Source organism: Dasypus novemcinctus, chromosome 27, assembly GCF_030445035.2.
Source record: "Dasypus novemcinctus isolate mDasNov1 chromosome 27, mDasNov1.1.hap2, whole genome shotgun sequence".
NCBI lineage: Eukaryota > Metazoa > Chordata > Mammalia > Cingulata > Dasypodidae > Dasypus > Dasypus novemcinctus.
Genome location: NC_080699.1, coordinates 30,593,286 through 30,605,373, shown reverse-complemented (window position 1 = coordinate 30,605,373; position 12,088 = coordinate 30,593,286). Strand labels below are relative to the sequence as shown.

Genomic DNA, 12,088 nt, shown 5'->3' with positions numbered 1-12,088 from the left:
TCATATACGAAACAGGTCTTCCCTCTGATGAGATACGTAATTTGTTAGATTAATTATTCCAGTTTGTGTATTCAGTGATACTTTTTCCCCCATATAACACATCTGCAAAATTCCCCTCCAGGCCTCCTTGTCCTTAAACCTGTATTACAGTAGCACTATATGGAAAGGAATTCTCTGGCAGAGTTTCTACCTTCCACAATTACCACCAGTCAGATTAAACTTGTTAGTAAATTACATTTTTAAAAAAGTGACTATTAAGGGCAAAAGGATCCCTAATATTATTTTAAATAATAATACAAATAACAAGAACCACTAGGATAATAAAGGAGGTGAAGAAGGAGGAGGATAGTAACATACATTGTCAAGATTTTATGAATGGTAAGCATTTACTAAATGCTCTAAAATTTGATATTTAGAGCATTCTCCAAGGCAAGTACTAGTATTCATACCATTTTAAAGATGGAAAATTGAAGCTTAGGGAGTTTATATATTGCGCAGAAAGTCTCAAATATAATAGGCTGATTGAACTTGGAAATATACCTGAGAAGTTTGGCTCCAGAATCGCGATTTCCCTGACAGTGCTCTATGACCCCCAGGTACCTGTGGAAGGTCTAAGGACTCCTACAGCAGTTCTTTCTAAACTATTCCCTGTTCCTTATATGATACAGTTGCTCTCCTCTGAATATCTTCCAGGGAATTCTTACTTTTGCTTTTGACATAGTTAAAATATTGAAAATCCTGCTGTGCCAATAAGAGCAAAACAAAACAGGACTAGGTTATTCTTCATTATGGAGGCTCAAATTGTTACACATGACAGCAACTACTAGTATAAGGTCAACTCACACAAAACTGTCTTATATTTATAACAAATCGATGTGGTTATTTCTGTGTCATGAGCTCATAAAATCCACAAATTCTGCTAAATTTTATTGCTTCCAAGCCTTTCATGCTTTTTTGCACCATAATTTACAGTTCCTCTTTCATGTCAATTTCAGCATTGAAACATCTCTTCTCACCCCTCATTTTATTATTTTATTACTTTAGGGCATTTAACATCTTGTAACTGAGTTTGTGTTATATTTTAAATGCTCAATTGCCTTTATCTCTCCCCAAATCAAAATATCTTACTAAGATTAATATTCTATGGGTGCTGCTCTGTAATATTACTGTAGTATAACAAACTGCAGTGCTCCCTACAGTTTGCCAAATATAGAAAAAATATATATAATATTTCTTTAAATTTTTTCATTCATTGTGGTGGGTTCTCAAAGAGCCCTTACATTTATTTTTTACATAATTTTCATCATATAAAGTTAGGTAAATGGCCAACCATAAATGTGATCTTATGCCCAAAAACAGGTCCAACAGACCATAGTAATGTATACATATACTATGTTATATGTACAAAGAAAATAACAAACCAAAAACCATAGGAATCCTATTGGGTATGACCCTGAATGACTGGAGCTTGACCTCATATAGAGGATGCAGACTAAGTGAAAGACAATGGTCTCTTCAAGGAAGAGAGGAAAATATTGTGCCAAGAGAAACACATGTCATTTTTGGGTAATCCAATCAAGCTACACACAGTACTCCAGGCATTGTAGCAGGAAACAAAGATAAGGATAGAAAAGATAATTCATAGAGCACTTTGGGTCACTAAAAGACTTTGATCTTTATTTTGTAGGGGAGGGAAACCACTAGATGTTTTTAATTAGCTTTAATTTGACAATTGGTTTTGCCTGTTAGTAATATCACATTTATTTTGGTGTGGAAGAGGAAGGGAAAGGAAATGAAACTTAAATTAAGGAGACCAGCTAGTAGTGGTTTTATTATTCTAAGAATGCTATTACACATCAGTGATAATGAAGCTTGAAAGGAGATTTTCAAGAGATTTGAAAAATTCAATTGTTAAGACTTATGGCTAATTAGAAGTGTGTTGAAGGTAGTACAGGAAGGCATGAGGATGAATGCAAATTTATACCTTGGATTAGTTTATGAAAGGATGGATGATGGTAGAATTCTCAGAGCAAAATTGACTACATGTTGGTAAAAGTACATGAGAATGTCATTGTGTCACAAAGACCAAGACACGATGTAATTCAAACTCTGTCTTTGTACATACCTATTTACCGTCTATCTATATCTTCTATCTAATCTTATACATACATGTTCTTTTTTCTGCTTACCTGAGAACTCAAAACCTGACAAATTTCAAGAATGGATTTTATGAGTCTCTGCTTAGTTCTCATTATTGTGTAATCATGCATCCAAAGATTTCTTCATATACTTCCCATTTCTGACTATTCTGCTCTCTTTCTCATTCCCTGTATTTAGTTCACTGAAGTAACACTCACCCTTAGTCTGTGCCCCTGTGAGGTGGCATGCTGAACACATAGTATTCTCCCTTAGATATCCCAGTATTTTGTAGTTACTACAATTCCCAAATTTAAAGAACCTTTTTGATCTCTTAGCATAAAAGAATTTGTTCAAATCTGAAAGAATTTTAGTGGAAAGAGGTAAACACGAGATTTGATCTGATTTATGAAGAGTGGTCATAGACCAGCAGCATTGGTCAAATATGAGTTTGATAAACATGTATAATCTCAAGTCCCAAAATAGACCTATTAAAGAGGATCTGCATTTGTAATAATATCCCCAGGTGGTTCCTGTACACATTGAAGTTTGAGAGGTATTTTCTGCATTTAAAAAATATAAATATCTGGCCTCAGAACATGAGATTTTGATTTAATTAATATGTGGCGCAGCAGGGGATTTTTGAAAACTCCCTTGAAGGTTTTAAATACAAAGTCACAATTGAGAAAAAGTGATGTTGCTCTAACCTAATCTCCTTTGAAAAGAATTGAATCTGATTTATTTAACCCTATTTTATAAGAGATTCTCAGACATGACTTCAGATTTACATTGATTCAGGTTATAATCAAAGATTACTTCCAATTATTCCTGTTCTGGGAAAAACAAAAGTATAAGAAAATATGAGAAATAAGAAACATAAACTATTCCTTTTAAATATTGAAATTAGCAAGCAGATGTTAGATAATTAAGAACTACATAAAAATTATATATTACATCAATATTCTAAATTCTTACTCACCGATCCCTAAAATTCAATTACATATAGATTTGACTTTTGAACCAATTAAATATTTTACAAATTTACATATAAAATTAAACATATTTTATATAAGGCAATACATTGTTATGCATTATTTAAACATTTCTAGCTCAATTCTCAGCAGGATGTAATTTGTCAGAATGTCACCTAGGGCTGTAAAAGCTGCTAATCTCAATGGGAGCTGAGAATTAATATCACTGGCTAAGTGTTTGTAAGAAATCCAGAATTTCATACCCCACTGAGCCCTGCTGAATTAGATTCTACATTTTAACAAAATCCCCATGTGATCATCATCCCTATGCACAAATCCTTACCACTAATTGACAAACATAGAGTTGTCAGGGAATTCGACTTCAAGGAGAAAGTAAGACAATTTGGGAAATGACTAATGAAATTATAACTTTTCTAAAGAGCTTGTTTCTCTGAGAATTGGAAATCCTTGGAGAGTATTTGTCTCCATGTTTTTTGATGTTTGGCATGTAAACAAGATACAAAGCTTACAAGCTCAGCTATCAGAAGGATTGAAAATGAGGGTTTTTATTACTCTGAAACTGGAGAGAAATAAACCGAATACTTCCAATTTGAGATGCTGACCTGGGATGCAGACCAGCTTCAGAGGGGCTCTGATGCCCGGGACTGTGCCTGCCCTCTCAGCACTAAGGACAGCAGAAAGCTGGGGAGCTAAGATGTCCAACACCATTATTGGCACCATTTCTCCCCCCCCCCCCCCCTTTTTTCCCTCGTTCAAAGTTACTGCATTTAAAAAAAATTATTGAAGTATATCCCTCACACATAAACATACATAAACAATAAACAATAAGTGTATAGGAATAGTTGTGAACTTAAAAACAAACATACATAGCATCATACAGGACTCTCACAACTCACCCTACCACCAATATTTTGCTTTGTTGTTAAACATTTTAAACTAATGATTAAATAGCATTGTCAAAATAAGTACTCACCAAAGTTTTTTCCCGCAACCCAATCTATTACTATTATTTTTATATCATTTATATATATGAACAATAAATGTATAGCAAAAATAGTGGATTTACAAAGCAAAAATACACCATTTTCCCATTGCAAATAAAATTGTCCATTGAGGTTTCCAGGCAGAAGACAGTTGAATGTGCTCAGTCCACATGCATGATTTGAAACTATTAGGGTGGCAATAATTCAGGTAAACATTCCTCTCAATACAGTAATTCACAAATCTTTTTATTTATTCACTCGCTGTTATTTATTCATAATACAATTTTCAAGTAACTATGATGTATTAGGTATATCTATATCAGTAAACTACATATTTAATATTCAAGGCAAAAATTTACTATGTGACCTAAAATGATGACTGTCATTAATCTTTAATATTTTTGAACATTTACATGTTATTTTGTAATTGCATTGTTTATCTCATGTATAAAATTTTCACATGAAATATACTTAATAATTAATTTTAATGTTTATATCTCATTGTCTTATGTTAAATTTATTATATCTTTTAAGGCATTACATATCTAAGGAAAACTTAAAGTTAGAAGGTGTCAGTACCTTCATTGCATCAAAGGGAAGCTCTGCAAAATTGCAACACCATGAAATATTAAATGCATCACTCATCAGTCCAGAAAAATGTTAGTGGGTTTAAAAACATCACTTAATAATATTTATAGGAGCAGATCTAAGAAGTTATCAACACTTTTTAAAATTTTTTAGTTAACTTATCAAAATATATCACACACACAAACATACATAAACAATAAATGTATAATAATAGTTGTGAACTTACAAAACAAACATATATAACATCATACAAGACTGTCATGACTCACTCTACCACCAGCCCCTTACATTGTTGTTAAACCTTTTTAACTAATAATTAAACAGCACTGTCTAAATATTTCTACTAACCAAAGTATTTTCCCCCAACCCTCCCTACTATTATCTTTGTCATGTATATATGAACATACTTGAGCAATTAAGTGTATAGTAAAAGTTGTGAACTTACAAAGCAGACATGCATGACATCATACAGGGGTCCCATATCTCAACCCTCCACCAACACCTTGCATTGTCTTGAGACATTTGTTACAAATTATGAGAAAATATTGTCAAAATCTTATTACTAATTATAGTCCTTATCTTATATTTAGCGTATTTTCCCCCAACCTATCCTACTATTATCTTTTAAATATATATTTTTGTGACAGAAATTGTAAACATATAAAACAATCATGCACGATTGCAGAACTCCATATCCAAATCCTTCAACTAAGGCCCTATGGAAAGTTTCTATTCAGTTGAGCCTGGTTGCATTATTGGGATCCCATTGGGGTTCCTCTTCTGGGAACTGTGTGCAGGCATCCTGATTGCTGTCCAAAGTTCCCTCAGGTGGATGCTCTTTGAGCCATGTTAGAGCCCCTTGTCTGACTCTCATTCTTTCTTCAAAGTTTAGTAAAGTCATGATGAGCTGTTTACAATCAGCCCAGGTGGGTTTGTGGGTCTGTGTGATGGACTAGAAAAGGTCCATCATGGCCTGAAGCTTCTCTAAGTATAGTGGGGTGTGGCTTTTCCAGTTAAAGAGGTCCACTGTTGTAAAGGGCTGATAGACAAACATCTGGTTTCCCACTTGAATTGTAATTGTAATTGTAATTTCAATTACTTGAAAGGTAATTGTAGGGCCACCCTTCTCCCTGCTACCCCTGCCTCCAGGCTCCCCATGATCTGAGTTGTCATTTTTCAGGAACTCCTTCCTGACTGATGGTCAGCACTATACCACCAGGGACACAGGGCTGTGGGGGCAGCTGGGATGCATTTCCTGGTGTGGATGGTGACAAAGGCAACTGTGGGAATAATGAGGGTGTTGCACTTTCCAAAACAGATGATGATGGGAGAGCACTGCTTAGGGAAATTGGCTCATCTCCATTTCTCAGCATTGCTGGGGTAGGAGCATTTGCATAGGGTGAAGGGAGATCATTTTCATTTGACCCTTCTAGAATGGGTGGGTCGGCATTGGATTTGGGGCTCACTTCCTCTGGACCCTTTGCATAGTGCTTGTTTGGCCTAGTTCCTGGGACAGCACTTCTAGGTTTTCGTATTAAGCAAATCCTGGCTTCTTTAGTTGTACACTTCTCTAACCAGGGCAGACTTTGCCTCACAGCATCTTGCCAGGCATTGATGTAGGGGAACTGGTCAGGGCCCTCTGGTTTTCTGGTTACTATTTTATGGACTTTATGGATGATCCAGGGGTCAAAAGTGCCCTCCTGGGGCCAGCCCACACCAAAAGTTGGGCATTCTAATTCACAAAGCATTCTAAGCTTTCCTGGCTGGAACTTTATGCTGTATGCATCTCCATGGAATGCACTGGGAAAGTTTTTCAGCATACAACCTAAAACAGGGTCCTACTTTGTGTATTTTCCATGTTTCCACCCTGTGTTGATGCTGCCCAACACTCACTCAGCCTTATGCTTCATCTGTTTCTGCCCATGTCCCTCATGAGAGCTTATAGCACCTCTTAGCCTTAGCGGGTCAATATAAACCCTGACTCAGAAGATGGTCTCTTTGCAGGGAGGCCCTCCAGACAGCCATTGACCAGATGAGGTCACCATGGAACCACAGATCGGGATTCTGCATGTGCCCCGCAGAAGTGTGTTTTTGCGTCTCACTCAGTCTCTGCAGTCACACACACACACACACACAACCACTCCCTTTCCCTATCTCATACCTAGAGAAGGAAAGGCTTCCTCCTTTTTTTCAGGAGTACTGGGGCCTTCCTTTGAGAGCTGATCAGGCTCCCCTCCTAATTTTTCAGAATTAGGCTTTTCCTGTGCTATGTCCCTAAGGCTCTTACCCTTCTGTTGTGTAGAGCTCCTTGCTTCATTCTCAGGGTCTCTAGAACCTTCCAGTGCCTCCAGTTTCTCTGGGAGGTCTCTGACAGAGTCCACAACCTCTTTCTGGACTAAAAGGGAGTCCAGGGGTGCCCTGGGTTGGGGTTCACCTGGGCCCTCCTGGAGTCCTCAGAAACGTCTGGGAGGGGCAATCAACCTTTGCTGCCTATGTCCTTCTCAGCATATCCCAGAGAAGCCCCCAGAGCTGTTGTAGCAGAGAGAAGTAGGGTGTTCATGTTATTGAAGGTCAGGATGTGGGAATTCTGAGAAGAAGATATATTATGACTGGCCAGACTCGTGGGACTCTTGTCTTAATAAAAATCAACCCTGAATAAGATTTTTGAGGCCGTTTTATACAGAGGATGTAGGAGTGGGGAGTCAAATGGTGCTTATATGCAAAAGGACTTTTTGTTAGTTTCTTCAAGTGTTTTATCTGAGTATTAGATGGATTATATGCTCCAGGTAAGCTTGAATTAATATATATGCCCCACATTCCAGGTAAGCTTTAAACTTGAACCCCACATATTCCAGGTAAGCTTTAAATACATTTAGTTGGCATCCTTCCTGAATATCCAAAGCCCATAGAGTTTATACCTCTCAATTGGCTCTCCAGGGAACTAGGCACACTTGGATATAGAATAAGTTTGAATTTATGCACAGGCCATATTAATATCGCAAGCAGGCCTTAATAACTCATATCTGATGTCAAGCTTATGACAAAAACAAACACCATTTTATGGATGTTAGACCAGTCAGATGATTTTAAATATACACTTCAACCTGATGTAAAGGCTCACGCTGGTTCAGGGTAGAATCAGTATCCTTGTGCCCTGAGTACTGCATAAGGCATTGAATAGTTGAGGGTATAGTATTATTTGAAGATGTTCATATTTGTCTCCCTAGTGCAATTTCCTTAGAGACTTAGAAGTTTAGAAGCATCAGAAAGAACACAATTATGAGCTGCCACCCAGAAGTCATCATAATATTGAATTTGAAATAATTGGACGTCACTCTGAGGGGCTATTCTTAGGAGAGATGATGAAAGATATCGAGGCACTGCAACCACCAAGACAACATATGTAAGTTCAGCAGCTGACAGGGAGAAACACTGGGAATTTCCACCAAGAGCTGCTGAAATTTATTAATGGGAACTATTAACTCTAAGGCAAAAATCAAGTGTTCTGGTTGCTGTTCTCAAGAGTACACAAAGAGTTTATTTAAGAGAGAGGTAGAGAAGGGCGTTTATTACTTGGAAGTCATCTGCTCAAACTATAATACAAGTGTGAGCTGCCCTTTCTATTTACACTACCTCTCTACTAAAGAGGGAAGGAGATTCATACATTCTTAGTTTTAGCTTCCATAACTATTTAGTGTTTGCAAAATATTTCTGCCATTTTTCCCCAAATTGTACAGTGAGTCTTTGGGTATGAGGGTTACTTGTCATTGTTCAGAAAACAATTTTCCAACTTTAATTTTCCCATGTGAATAAATGATCCATATGGGTTTTCTTCTATTATTAAATAAAATTTTATTGAAGTATATCATTCATATATGAGCATATATAAACAATAGGTTCATAGTAAAATCAGTGACTTTACAAAACAAACATGCATATCATCATATAAATTTCTCATATATCTCCCCACTACCAACACCTTGCATTGTTGTGAAACATTTGTTAAAACCTATGAAAGGGCATCCTCAAAATATTACTACTACCTATAGCCCATATCTTACATTTGGTGTAATTTCCCCTTGAGCCACCTGTTTATAAACACCCTATATTAGTATAAAAATTTGTTTTCCTTCATGAGAGAACGTTCTTGTCCTGTAAACCACAGTCCATTATCCCCCCACTGGATCTCTGGGTTATACAGACCCATGCTTTCTACAAACCATTCATCGTGTACACTCAGTGGCTCTCATTTTCATCACAGAGTTGTGCTGTCATCATGTCAGTCATTTTAGAATATTTTCATTACCCCCAAAGGGCAATGCATAGTCAAAAAAAGTCACTTCCAAATCCGAGATTTTATAATGTGACTGGAAAAGTGAGACATTTTTCAGAGAAAGGTAATAATGAGAATAGTGTTTGTGGGAAAACAAAGGTTCTTTCCTGTGGATGAAAGAGTGTTGCATAAAGAAATGTTAAAATATATACAATGTGCTCAGTTCTGCTTAACATTGCCAATATCTTCCACCATAGTGTTATCTCTTGTGGAGAGAAACTATGTCTTATCACCCACCATATCTCTTCATATCCTTTAACATAATTCTATGTACTTACTAAATATTAGGGATTGAATTTTATAAATTTCACGGGGCTAAAAATTATTATTTTTGAGATAACTTTTTCATATGTATTTGTCAGTATAATTTTAAACAATGCCAAGTACCCATAGTATTGATAAGATCAAGGAATATAGACTGTACAGATTCAGTTCATAAAGTATGATAGATAAGTCTTGTCCAACAAAGTGCCATATTTTATGCCTATAAAGTATAAAATCCATACAAAAGCATCTGAGTATTTCAAAACAATGGTTTGAGGTAACATGAGTTACTATGGGTAGACTCTGGGGCCCCCAAGAAATTTTACAGCCTTTGCTCTCTGTGCACTCTTTACTTACTGAAACTTCTTCAGAAATTATAACATTTGCTAAAAAGAATGCTATCTTTCATAGCAACTTTCTTTTTGCAAACAGCTTATTTAGGGCAACTTTGACATCCTTATTCCTTAGACTATAGATCAGGGGGTTCAGCATTGGCACAATAATGGTCTAAAATACAGAAGACACTTTGCCTTGGTCTATGGAGCTGACAGATGATGGCTGCAAATACATGAATGTCACAGAACCAAAGAAGACAGCGACAGCTGAAATGTGAGCGCTGCAAGTCCTGAAGGCTTTGGACCTGCCCTCAGTGGAGCAGATTCGCAGGATACTGGCAATAATAAAATTATAGGATCCAAGTATAGCAAGAGTTGGGACAAAGATGTTAAATGCACTGAGGCACAAAAGTATCACCTCGTTGATTAAAGTGCTGGAGCAGGAGAGAGCCAGTAGTGGAAAAAGATCACAGAAGTAATGGTTTATTATATCAGTCTTACAAAAATGCACTCTTAACATGCAGGCTGTGTGAGCTGTGGCACCTATCAAACCTGCTATATACACCCCAAATACCATCCAGGAACAGACCTGAGAAGACATGGTGGCACTATAAAGCAATGGACTACAGATGGCAACATAAATAAAGGTCATATGACATTACAGCCAACACGTGACATTCTGCAATAAAAAAAGAAGGAAGAGGTAGAGTTGAGACATACATGATGCATAGGAGATAATATTTCTCTCTGACACAAAATGCACCAGCATTTTTGGGGTAATGACTGTGGAATAGCAGAGACCAATGAAGGATAAGCTGCTGAGGAAATAGTACATGGACGTGTGCAGGGGAGAACTGAGCCCAGTCAGTGTGCTCATGCCCAGGTTCCCCACCACTGTGACCACATAGATTCCCAGGAAGAGGAGGAAGAGGGGCAGCTGGAGTTCAGGACGTTTTGTCATCCCAGCGAGGATGAACTCAGTCACCAGGGAATGATTTCCTGCTGTCATTTTCCTTTGGGAATTTTGGGTATGAAAAGAAGAACGAAATTTAATGCAGGTGCTGTTTGTCCCACCACAAATGGAAGCATGAAAGAAAATGCAATGTTTATCAATTAGACATCCACCTTTCTCTTTGCCTGTCAAAGACTCTGGGATTCCAATTATCTGGGATATGTGATTAAATATTGAATAGAACCATGACTGTTTTTGTTCTATATTATATGAGTATTATTTTGTATTACCTAATCTCTGAACACTGAAAGAACTGGTCTTAAAACATTGATTGATTGTTCTCAGCACTACCAATACATAATTTTTAATATTTTCAAATTTCCTACAGCACTAATATTAATATTAGTATTTTACATATTAGATAACTGGGTGTCCTAGAAATTGAATATTTGGACATAGTTAGGCATATAAGAAAAAAGTGATCAAACTTATATGACAAGTCCTGTCTGTCTCTATGTAAGGTCCTTTCTAGTTTCACTTTCTATCTCTTCTTTTAGCTAATGTCTCTTCTTTCTTTACCTCTGTCATATCAGCACAATTGCTCACAGCAATTAATGTGAAGGAAAGGTTCATGTAAAGCATTGACAATAGTGTATTTACCACAGATGCAGTCTGGATTCCACATTAGTTGAGTGCCAAATAGCACCACTTCAAAAATACAGAAATATTATATCTGGAAAATAGCTGGATACTTAACACTAAGTATATCGCTAAATTTGATCCCCATATACAAGAAGGTTGAGTGTTTTATTATTAGGAGAATACAACAGTGCAAAACACTAAAGCCAAAACTCATTCTTTCCAAAGACATTTATGGAATGCCCACCATGTGCCAAGTATTTTTAAATAATCTAATGTGGTTCATTACACTTTGGAGGCACACTCTGGGGGCTACAGGCTACAGAATGGCTTATTTTCATGATACTAGAGTATAGGAAGTTTGTGTTATTGTCATGGTGTATTTTTCACTCATCTTCAAATTGGATTTTTTAAGAGCCCTCTCTCATCCCTTAGGGACAATCAAGACTAATGCAGAAGGAATACGTGCATGAGTTGTGGTTTTAGAAGGAAATTGATGAGTTCCTGGCCCAGGATTCTGTGATGACTGTTATATTTTCAAAATAAAGAGATCCAAAAGTTATGATCAGATACTTGTAGTATATCAAAAAATAAAAATAAACAAGTATATGAGCATTTATATAGGAAAGACTAAAAGAGGATGTTACTATTCAGTACTTGCCATCAGCTTTCAGTTACTTCATAAATATTATTTGACTTATTTCCCCAGCAACCTTATTCAATACATCTTATTAGTCCCATTTTATAGATGAAGGAATAAATTCAGAGACTCTGGTGACTTGCTTATATGACTCTATGGCTTTTCGATATAGATGCGGAGAGGGAAAATTTGAGATGAAATAAAGTCGTAATAAAAAACCTGAGCC

At 36.6% G+C, this 12,088-nt stretch overlaps 1 pseudogene; it reads right to left on the bottom strand.

Annotated features, from left to right (window-relative positions):
- Positions 1-9,701: 9,701 nt before the first annotated feature.
- Positions 9,702-10,643, bottom strand: LOC101420363 (olfactory receptor 8G50-like; annotated as a pseudogene).
- Between the last annotated feature and the right edge of the window lie 1,445 nt (positions 10,644-12,088).